We start from the raw sequence: 10,994 nt of genomic DNA, 5'->3' as shown, positions 1-10,994 counted from the left end.
GGAAGGGTCAACTCCTGCTGCTGCCCTTGAAGCAGCAAGTCCCCGAGCAGCTGCCAGCCTCCCTCTGCTTTTTACTTCAGGGATAGGATTCAGATCTTATGTTTGAGAGGAAAATCCTGGTCTCACATGTCTGTGCTTCTGCCCCACCCCTAAGGCTAGAGCCCTGCAAGAAACTTTCACAGCTCTTAAGTCGCCCGCCACCTCACCAGTCTAACCGAAGAGGTCACGCTTCCACTGTATTGAAGTGAGACCTCAGATCTGAACACACAGGTGAATGCTTTGCGTCAAAGGGAGAGGTTACTGCAGTGATCCTAACCAGGAGACTATGTAACAGTTAACGTGAGAAGGCACAGGCCTGGCACTGTGCAATGCTGCAAATATAGCTTGGTCTTCAAGCCTGTGTTGTGCTGCATATATCCTTTGTTCACAGGATAACCTCAGCCAGCTAATCCTAACAAAGGAGCCTGTAGACAGCTCCTGCTTGGCGCTGGCAATTACATGTCCTTGTCTCTATCATAAAGTGAAGCAACAGGTTCTCGAGTGAACATCCTTTTGTTTGACAGTAGAAATGATAAATGGTATTACTTTGTTCTAAGAAAATCCTGTAAGAGCTCAAAAGACCAAGTTGTCAGTGGAACCTCTCCACAGGCGGGAAGTGCACCACGTGCTGTGCCCTGATCGGAAGTCCCTCTGACCACACGACTCAGGGTTCCCAGCATCTGAAGGACGTAAGATTATCTATACCATCCTCCTCTTCCTTCTGGTGTTAGCTTCAATAAATGGAATTTTAATGAATACATTAGTCTGAGTGCCTTTCTTGCAGGGATCACAAAGAAAACTACGTCCAGTGTACTACAGCGTCAAACCCCAAAGAAGGGTTCCCAATGTACTGTTTAGGGCTTAGAGTTTATTATCTAAGGATTTAGATCTTTCCATTTAACAGTAAGTCATCAACCCTGAACCCCAAAGTGGTAAACTGTAAACCTTGGAACCCAAATGGTCATTGGGGATTTGAAGTTTATGGATGAGGTTAGATTTTAAATCCTGTACCCTGATCAGTAAGTGAGTAAACTACAAACCCTGACTGGTAAATAATGAGCCCCACAAAATAAAATAATAAACCATGGCTCCTGAGTGAGAAACCCTCAAGAACAAACTCCAAACAATAAATCATAAGTGAAAAATACTCAACCTTCAGTTTTTAACAGTTTAAAGCACATACGAGTAGAATCCTTTTACGGATCCAAAGCTGTATCACTAACTCAGTACTGAGGCACAGTCAACACCCACTGCAAGGTCCTGGGCTCCCTTTCCCACCAGATCTGTCTGCATTCCTAATCCTTAACCGCACAGGGGTCTTATTCTCCCCCTGATCACCTACCCAGTGCTCTGCTCCCTTACCTCGATCCACCTCCAGCACACACCCCTGCATACATCTTTGTGTTCTGATTTTGGCCAGCACTCGAGCTTACCAACTTGCTGGCACCGTCTCTCTCTCACAGTCATTGATCCCTACACTGGTCCCCTGCCCTGGTAAGCAAGGTCAGACTTTTTTCTTCCACTCTGAAGAAATGACTGTCCAGTGTTACATGGCCAACTCATCTGTGAGAAAACACACATGCAAGGCACATCCCAAGACACCCTGCTGTACAAAAAGGGCTGCTGAAATGTTGCACCTCAGTAAGAGTGTCGCTGAAACTTTTCTAATGAGGCAATGGTTTTATATAGATACTACATATAACACATTAAACAAAAGTGGCAGACATCCCAACAGAGCACTTACTTAGAACAAAAAGTGTCCTCATCATGCCAAATTGTGTCAGCAGTAGAAGAATACTGCCTCACTTTTCTCTGGACTCCTATAGCAGCATTAGGTGGCTCAGTAGAAGTTATTTTTGTACACACGCGTCAGGACGTTCAAAACTGCTGTATTTGTCAGGGTAGCCATTAACTTAGAAACACTGTTGTGTGCACATACGCTGGATCACTAGGCATAGAGAGAAAACTTCCACACGCTCTGAAAGCAGCAAGTTAGGGACAGACCTGCCACCAGGCACAATACGTTTATTTCGTGTTTTGTTTGGAAAAGGTGCTTACAAGTGTTAACTCATTGTTTTGAACTGCTTCCTAAAAGGAAAGAAATTATTAAAAATTCATATGCTAATTATGCTTTGAAGAATGAAGCTGATGGAGAAATGCATAGAAGAACTCAACTTCGGAAGAACTAATACTTAGTCAATACAAAAATCATTACAAAAAGAATATCAGAAAATAATTTTTAAGTGTTCCTTTCCTTTTCTCCTCCCTGGATTCAAAGCTTCTCATTACAACCACAAGGTTTAATACTCCTGAGTCTATTTGGCAGCATACTCCTAGAAGGTCCATAACTGGCTGGGGGCAGCATCAAGGTAAAAGAAAAGTTCGATGTTAAAATGTATATACTACTTTGAATTTTGACGCAGTGGCATTTATATGTTGGTGAATCAAATTGACACAACACATGATGACAAAAACTGGAATTGAAAAGGCTTACTTCCCTTTCGAATATGGCAGAAGACAGAAAATGACCTTCAGGTTAAGGCAGTAATCGAGGTTTCTTTTCGAAAAAATAAAAAGAAAAGAGACTAACTGTTACTTCCTTTATCCCCAGCCTTAGTCCCTAGCCTTTATGACTCTCACCTACTACTATCAAGAGGTGTTTGGCTCTCCTAACTGCAATACTACAAGTATTCGTAATTAGAAAAAAATATATATTTCTTGTCTAAAATCTTGCCCACAGAAACTCTTCATAATGAAACAAGGAACCCTCAGTATCAATGCAGGCTGGGGGATGAAGGGATTGAGCGCAGCCCTGCCAAGAAGGACTTGGGGGTACTGGTGGATGAAAAGCTGGACATGAGCCGGCAATGTGCGCTGGCAGCTCAGAAAGCCAACCGTGTCCTGGGCTGCATCAAAAGAAGCGTGGCCAGCAGGTCGAGGGAGGGGATTCTGCCCCTCTGCTCCGCTCTGGTGAACCCCCCCCCCCCCCCGCAGCACTGCGTCCAGCTCTGGGGTCCCCAGCACAAGACAGACATGGACCTGTCGGAGCGAGTCCAGAGGAGGGCCACAAAAACGATCAGAGGGATGGAACACCTCTCCTATGAGGACAGGCTGAGAGAGTCGGGCTTGTTCAGCCTGGAGGACAGAAGGCTCCAGGGAGACTGTATTGCGGCCTTTCAGTAAAGGGGGCTTACAAGAAAGATGGGGACAAACTTTTTAGTAGGGCGTGTAGCGATAGGACAAGTGGTAATGGTTTTAAACTAAAAGAGGGCAGATTAAGGCTAGATATAAGGAAGAAATTTTTTACAATGAGGATGGTAAAACTTTGGAACAGGTTGCCCAGAGAGGTTGTAGATGCCCCATCCCTGGAAACATTCAAGGTCAGGTTGGACGGGGCTCTGAGCAATCTGATCTGGCTGAAGATGTCCCTGCTCATTGCAGGGGGGGTTGGACTAGATGGCCTTTAACAGTCCCTTCCAACTCAAACTATTCTATGATTGTTGACAGCACACCAAACAGTCAAGAGCCACCACATGATGCTGATAACATGTTTTCAAGAGGCATCACCCGAGTTCTTCAGCATTCAAAAAACAGAAATTTTTTTCATCCTTCCCCAGCCATGCTACAGATTTGTCAGTGAAAACAGGAGGATGAAAATTTACTGGCTGTACCCGAACTTTTTTTTTTTTTTTTTTAAATAGTGTTTCCATACAATACCTTGTACAGTGGCATTCTGTGTCACAGTTATGGCTTCCATATACCGTAGCACCACCAAAGCTTCTAAGCACAGACTAGGACTCCGCACAGAGCTGTTATCTCTTCAAGAGCTGTCCCCTTCATAGACTACTATCTGCAAAATACAGTAAAAGAGTTTGTTTTGAAGCCTTCCCTCCCCGCCCTTTCTCTTTAACTTTGCTCCACTGCTACTACAGGAGGACTTGTAGCACCACTGTGAGCAATATTAGCTCCTTGATTTGGAAGTCTTATGACGAGGCTCTAAAGCGCCATGGCTGGCTTGGAGAAGACAAACAGTAATACTAAATTTTGAGTTACTAGATCCATTTACTATAAATTGCTGAAAACTCAAACTTTAAAAACACAAATATCATCTATAAATGTGAAAACAATGCAGAACTTCAAATTAAAATCTGATTTACCAAAAACATTCTGGTCTCTTTACTAATTTTCACCTGGTAGCAAATCTTTATCATTATATGCCGAGCTGTGGTTATGTATATATGCAGTTCAACATGGAGAAAAGCTTCTATGAATGCCCTCATGTTTTCTCCACTGCATGATAAGCACGCACTTAATGCATAGGCTGCTAGATCTCAGTGCAAGACGAAGAAATTAAAGAAAAAAGCTGAAGTTTTAGTTCCCTTCTTTTCCATTTTTTAGAATTAAAATTCATAGCTTTCAACTAAAAATCAAGACTCTGAATACAATTTTTCTTCACAGAAATGGAACTTTAAATTATTTAGCATTGTCCATGTATAGTAAGCACAGGTGTATATAGTTCACCACACAGCAATTCTGCCTGAAACAGAACTAGTTATTAGTTTATCCATTGCAAATGTTTAAATCATCTAACGGAATCCAGAGAAATCCAAAGTAAATTCTTAGGTGCTATGGATGAAATTCATACCCTACAATGACAGCAGCACTATTTTCACTTTATAACAGTTTAGGTGGTGTATAAGCCTTACGCAGGCTTGTCCTCCTCTACCCCAGAATGGATTCCATCATTCAGGATAAGCTTGCATTACAGGACAGCTAGAACATCTGGCAGCGCACCACAGGAATTTGTAGCAAATGTGGTATGATCATACGGTGTTTCATGTCTGGAGTATTTTAAAAGTGGGGGGTGGGGGGTCCCCCATTGCAGAGAGACCATCTGCAATCATAGTTTTGTTTAACTCACACACTCTTTTTTTCCAGTTTTGTCCTTCAAACTGCACTTAGAAACCTAGCTAAGGCTTAGATTCTCACCCTTCAGAAACCGTATGGGAATTCAGCAGTCAATTTTCCATTATGCTTCCAAATACACAGAGACAGCCAGGTCTGCTCACGTATCCTCACTGCTGCCAGAATGCAGACTCTTGTTTAAAGACAGCCTTTCCGATCCAAGTTTCTTCCACTGGACTTCTTTCAGGTGTTGAAAAGACCTATATAAGGCCAAGTGTTCCAAGAGGCACTGAACAATTTTGACTCTCTCAGAGTGTGTGCACCCAGGTGGTGCACACAAATGTGCAGATGAAGGGAGAATAAAAGCACTTTTTGTCCTGCCCAGCCCCATTGGAGATAGATGGGCATCCCAGACTCCAATGCACAGTGAAGGTTATTTACTGTTGCTTTGTGCCATTCCCAGATACTGGAAGCAGCTTGGCTAGTACTCCTTAAAACAAGAATCTAGAAGTGTGAAGTGTGGAGTTTACACAGTGCCTCACAGAGCATTCTTGGCTCTTCTGGCTGTTGCCAACTGACAGCAGGAATGAACCACAAAAAGCAGTGTCACAAAATAGAAGTTATGAACTTCTAGATGTAAGTCATGCTCTTTATGTTATGCTCCAAAGACATGCATTCCAGCATTTGTCTCCAGGCTCCCTGAACTAGAAAACAAAACAGCTTTCTACTCCTTGAGAGTTCAGGGAGGAATTGAGGAGGAAGAAAAACACACACACAAATGGGGGGGGGGGGGGCACGACCAAACCAAAACCCAAACAACCCCAAAAAACAACCAAAAGCCTTAGTCTCAGATTCCTGAAGGAAAGCAAAGGAACCCAAACTGCATAACTCGACATGATAGTTTTCATACTCAAGACTAGACCTACAGTTACAAGGTCACTTAAGCATTATTAACATAGGTATTTCCTAGTAAGAACATCCAAGTTGTTTTCGTTTCTAAACATAAGGTGGCAGCATACGGACACTAGTATCTAAAGGCTATTAGCGCCATCTCCGAGAAAGCCAAACAGCTCGGTTACACGAGTACGACACAAGCCGCTCTCTCTAAAGTTGAGAAATTATCAGAAATCTCTAAAGCCTGCACAAAAGAACTTTGAGCATAATGCTTTCATCTACTACCACTCGGCTATGCCTGTCCTCAAAAGCAATCATAAGCTACCACCATCCTAGAGGAAAAGTGCAAAATCCCTGTCGCTTCCTGTCCTGCCAGTCACTGCAGTCAGGTAGCCAGCCTTTCAAGTCTGTGAACAGACGGCATGCATTAGCGTGACTTTCCTTCTCTCTTAGAATCGCAATAGCCCCTACTAGAAAAGGCATAAAAAGCAGCCCTAAAAAAAAACAACTCTGGAAGACCTTTCTTTCTGTCCAGCATTCCTGCTTCAGAAAAGGAAGCATGTTCCCTGCTTCTGAGCATTTGTCTCCTTCAGACAGAAGAGCTTCTAAAACCTGACTTGCAAGAATACTGTACAGTTTGATATTTCTAATGGAACCTATATGCATTTACATCCTGTCAAATTCTGTTTAAGCAAAAGAACATCCTCTGGTAGATCAAGAAACATAATAGCAAAATGGCAAAATGTGTAGCTAGCTAATTGGAGGAGACATTCAGTTTTGAGTCTCTCTTCTGGCTTACTTTACTCATTCCGGGTGGAGCCAGTTTTGTTATCTTCTGGAGCTGATTTCTGTTTTTAAAAAAAAAAAAAAAAAGATTTTAAAAATATTTTTAATATGTATTTTATAAACCCATCCACCTTTGATGATTATGGGCAAAACCTTAGCTGTGATGACAAACTTCCATTACCATAGCTTGATCATCTAAATGACTTTGATGCAAGACAGACGCCTGTGCAATGGGGAGATAAATGGTTATTACGGCTCCCAGTATCACCTCCATCACATCACATCAATCAAATGGATTCCAAATCCATTCATTACACCAACGGTTGTTGAATTACCAGCCCCAGGGGCACAGGCAATGCAGGATCCTCATGGAAAAAGCCTGGATCTTGAGGCCAAGGAACTCCAGGAGACTGTTCAATGACACCTTCGGTGACAGCAACTTAAGCTGGCAACACCTGTACTTGGAAAGAGGAAGAAAGTCCTGTGGTAAGAAAGTGCAAGTCTGACGACAGGGAATGACTCTGGGGCAGATCCTCCTCAGGAGGCAAAGGCTTTGTCGCTGAGGCTACCACCTGAGGGCAGGGATACTATCATAAGGGAGACAGAGGTAGGCTGTAGTGACATGCAGTGTGATTATCAGCAACATGACTACCTAAGATTATGACTTGTCAGCCAAGTGCAGACAATGGCAGACTTTTTGGAAATGCTAGGGAAGCTATATTAGTCTTTATTTGTGTGGATACAAACGGGTGGGGAAAAAAGGGGACAGTTTCTGGAAAGAAAGTTTATTCGGGGGGGGGGGGACACACGGGACACACATGGGGGGGGACAACAAACTGTCAGGGAGGCCTTAGTCATCAATTTCATATTTTGGCTAAGGCCTCCCTGACAGTTTTTGTTTGTTTGTTTGTTGTTTGTTTGGGTTTTTTTATACTCTCACTACCAAACAGAGGACCAGAAATGCAGAGTGACCATGCATGGCTAGAAAAAATGGTGCAAGGAAGAGGGATTCAGAATCACCAGGAACTACAGGAATCTTTAAAAATAGAAGGACCCTATACAGGAGGCATGCCCTTCATCATAAGCCACATGCAATCAGGATGCTGACATTTACAACTTAAAAAAAAAAAAAAAAGGGCACAGGAGAGTTTAACCTAAGAATCACAGAAAAGCCAACAAGTGTTAAGAAGCACATGGTTTGGGGTGATATACAAACACCTTTGTATTTTCCTAAGGAAAGCATAGAACAGCATTCATCAAAACACAAGAACAATTCAACATCCTTGCAAGAGCAACAAAATCCAGGTATCTAGTACAATGGGGCATAGTTTCAAAAAAGGAGTTAACAGACTTCTTTATTTTTAAATAAAGAGAAAGTAGCAGTGCAGCTAGAAAAGTAAAAATATTTTCAGTGACAGGAAAACTATTTAAAGACATCATATCAGCAATCATGCTTTATGGCCTGTTAGGAAAGGCTAAGAACCAATCCAAAATAATTATTCTGACGAAGAGGAAGGATGACATCCCTCAAAAAGTGGAAGTTATGCTGAAATGCAGAAAATGGACATGGTCGCGAACTGTCATATTAAAACATAATAGGGCAGGCCAGAAATATGGCTTGGGGAAAACAACTTGCAGACAGGAAGAGAACCGATGACTCCTTTCTCAGCTGTATCAGGGACTGTGAGACATTGAGAGAGTTCATAAGGCCAACTGATGGTCAAAACATAAGCAGGGCACAAAAAGTGATTTTTGTACCCATTTTGTTTCAGACAAACTTGGAAAAGTTCCTGTGCCAAAAATTTCCTTTACAGAAGTTGCGTTACAGAATATTTTAAACTGAAGTGTCTGTAGGATAGATTACAGAAGGGATTAAGCCATCAAAATGAATAACAACAAGTCATTAGACCATATGGTATCCCTTCAGATGCTCAACCTGAGGATGAAATAACAAGCATAATAGCTGTGGTGTTCTACCTTGGTACCAGGGGACTGGATGGTACCATACATAACATGAATTTTTATAAAGGTTTCAGAAAGCTTAAGGCTTATAAATCCTATGTCCATTCCAGGCACGCTAGTAGAAGCATATTAGTAGAAGCTAGCTAGAAGAATTAGTGTGTACATGAATAAGTAGTAAATGTAGATGAAACATTAGCACAGTTTTTGTAAAGGAAATTCATGCCTGAAAAATCCTTTAGAATTATTTGGAATAATCAATGAGCATGTAGACATGAGAAACTCAGCCAATGTACTGTATTCAGATTTCCAGAAACCATTCAGTACAGAGCCTTGCCAAAGGCTCTTAATGTATGTTGCGTGGGACAACAGGAACAGTTCTCCCCCAGAGAAGCAACTCGTTAAAAGGCTGAAAGAACTGGAATAAATGGTCAGTTCATAGTCAGGCAAAAATTGCCAGCAGACTCGTGCAGCGATCTCTGCTTAGCCCTAGGAAACATACTTACAGAGGATTTGAAAAAGTCAGGTGAATAGCGAGGTGACAGAGATTTCTAACAATGTCCTCCTCCTGTGTGGTTAAAAAAATGCCCCTATAGAGTTGCTGCAGGGACTAACAATATTGTGGTAACAGACAGTAAAGCTGCAGATTAATTTCAGTGTGGATAATGAAAAAAAAACCAAAACAACCCAAACATGCACAGGGGATGGGGGCTCAAAGTTTTAACATTATACATTGTATGATGGTCTCTGAGAGAATTGTTAGGACCCAAAAAAGATCTTGATAATTAATATGTTTAAAAGCTCATTGCTCGAGAGCTGGATAGAAGGTCTGGAAATTCTTGGAAAAGAAGAGAAAACACAGGAGGGGGGGGGGGGAAATTACATCACAATTAATCCATATCGTTCCTCCATCTTGAATATGGTATATGGTGCGGGCCTCTACCTCTCAGAAATGAGAGAGCAGTATGACCAAAGGTACATAAAAGGATGATATGAGATACAGATCACCTGCTGTACAAAACAGACTGCTTCTTCAACCAGAAAGAGAGCAAACTGGGAAAAGAGTGACAGAGTTCTATAGCTATCATGGAAGTGATATTATTCACCATCTTCTGTAATAGAAGTCTTAAGAAGCATCAAATGAAGTTATGAAGTAGCAAGTTTAAACACACACACTCTCCTCTCTCTCTCTCTTCATGCAGCACCTGGATATGCCGAAATTCACTTTTCCATCAGATATTGTGAATGCTAAAACTTTGTACAGCTTAATAAATTACTTGGACAAAGTTAGATGAAATGTGCAAAGACACAGGCTCTAGCTCATGAAATTTATTGGCCACAGGTCACAATCACCAGAAGAATATTCCAGGGCTACCTCCGACAATGGACCAGAGACTGAACTTCTTTTGGTTGAGTACGACAGTTCCTTTAACAGACACCATCAATGTTTCCTTGCTTATTAACTACTGTATTTTAATGTAGGCATGCTTTTTAAAAAAGATCATCATGTGTTCACTTTATGACCCCAGAGATCTCTGGCATAGTACAACCACAGTTACAACACCTCAGGTGGCCTGGTTTTGTCCACAAAAGGCCCTCTTCCTTGAGGAAAAACAGGTGATGTATGGACAGCTTCTGCCATTGAATTCAATGCCTCGCAGCTGCTTTCCAGTTCATTTGAATGCATTCTCAAGCTTATTTACACAAGCAGAAGTTAAGAATTATGGCCGAGACCTTTAATCACAGGTATCTTCAGACCAAAATGCCGCTGCTGTACATTTCCTTCAACTTCATGTCAGATTTCCAACTATATGTAAAGATAATTCCAAGTCCAGTTCTCCAGCTAATTAGGAAGAAACCTTTTAGACAGTATTCTAAGAACCACTGTTGACATTTTGTTCTAGGAGATCTGTAATAAGATTTACTCATTAAGTCTGTCCCTTCATTTCCTTATGCTCCAGCGTTCTTTCAGGTATTCCAAAGACAAACGTAGTCAAAACTGTTAAAAGTGGTAAAACTAAACTCATTCACTCCAGAGCGTTTGTTTTCCAGGACTTAATCACACTTCTTTGACTGATGTTTAGGTTTTACTAAGGTGTGTTTATGTTATTTTGAGGGTTGCCCAAGGCTGCGGTGACTAGAACTGCTGTATATGCAGACAAACCTGGAAGCACAGTTCCAGTTCACACTCTCAGCCCACAGAATGCCACATGTTGGAATGCAGCAGGCAGCTCAGTGACTTAGTGCACAGCTGGGCACATTCAGGTAGATAACCTGAGGGCTACCCACAGCTGTGCAGCCAAAGGAGTGCAGCAATCGGGATAAACACATTTTAGATGTTCATTATGTAACATGTTTTCAAGTGCTTCTAAAGCCATCCCCAACTAAACTTGTCAGACTGAAGAACAGCC

This window comes from Gymnogyps californianus, chromosome 14 (assembly GCF_018139145.2).
Source record: "Gymnogyps californianus isolate 813 chromosome 14, ASM1813914v2, whole genome shotgun sequence".
NCBI classification, from domain to species: Eukaryota; Metazoa; Chordata; class Aves; order Accipitriformes; family Cathartidae; genus Gymnogyps; species Gymnogyps californianus.
This window is presented reverse-complemented; position numbering follows the sequence as displayed.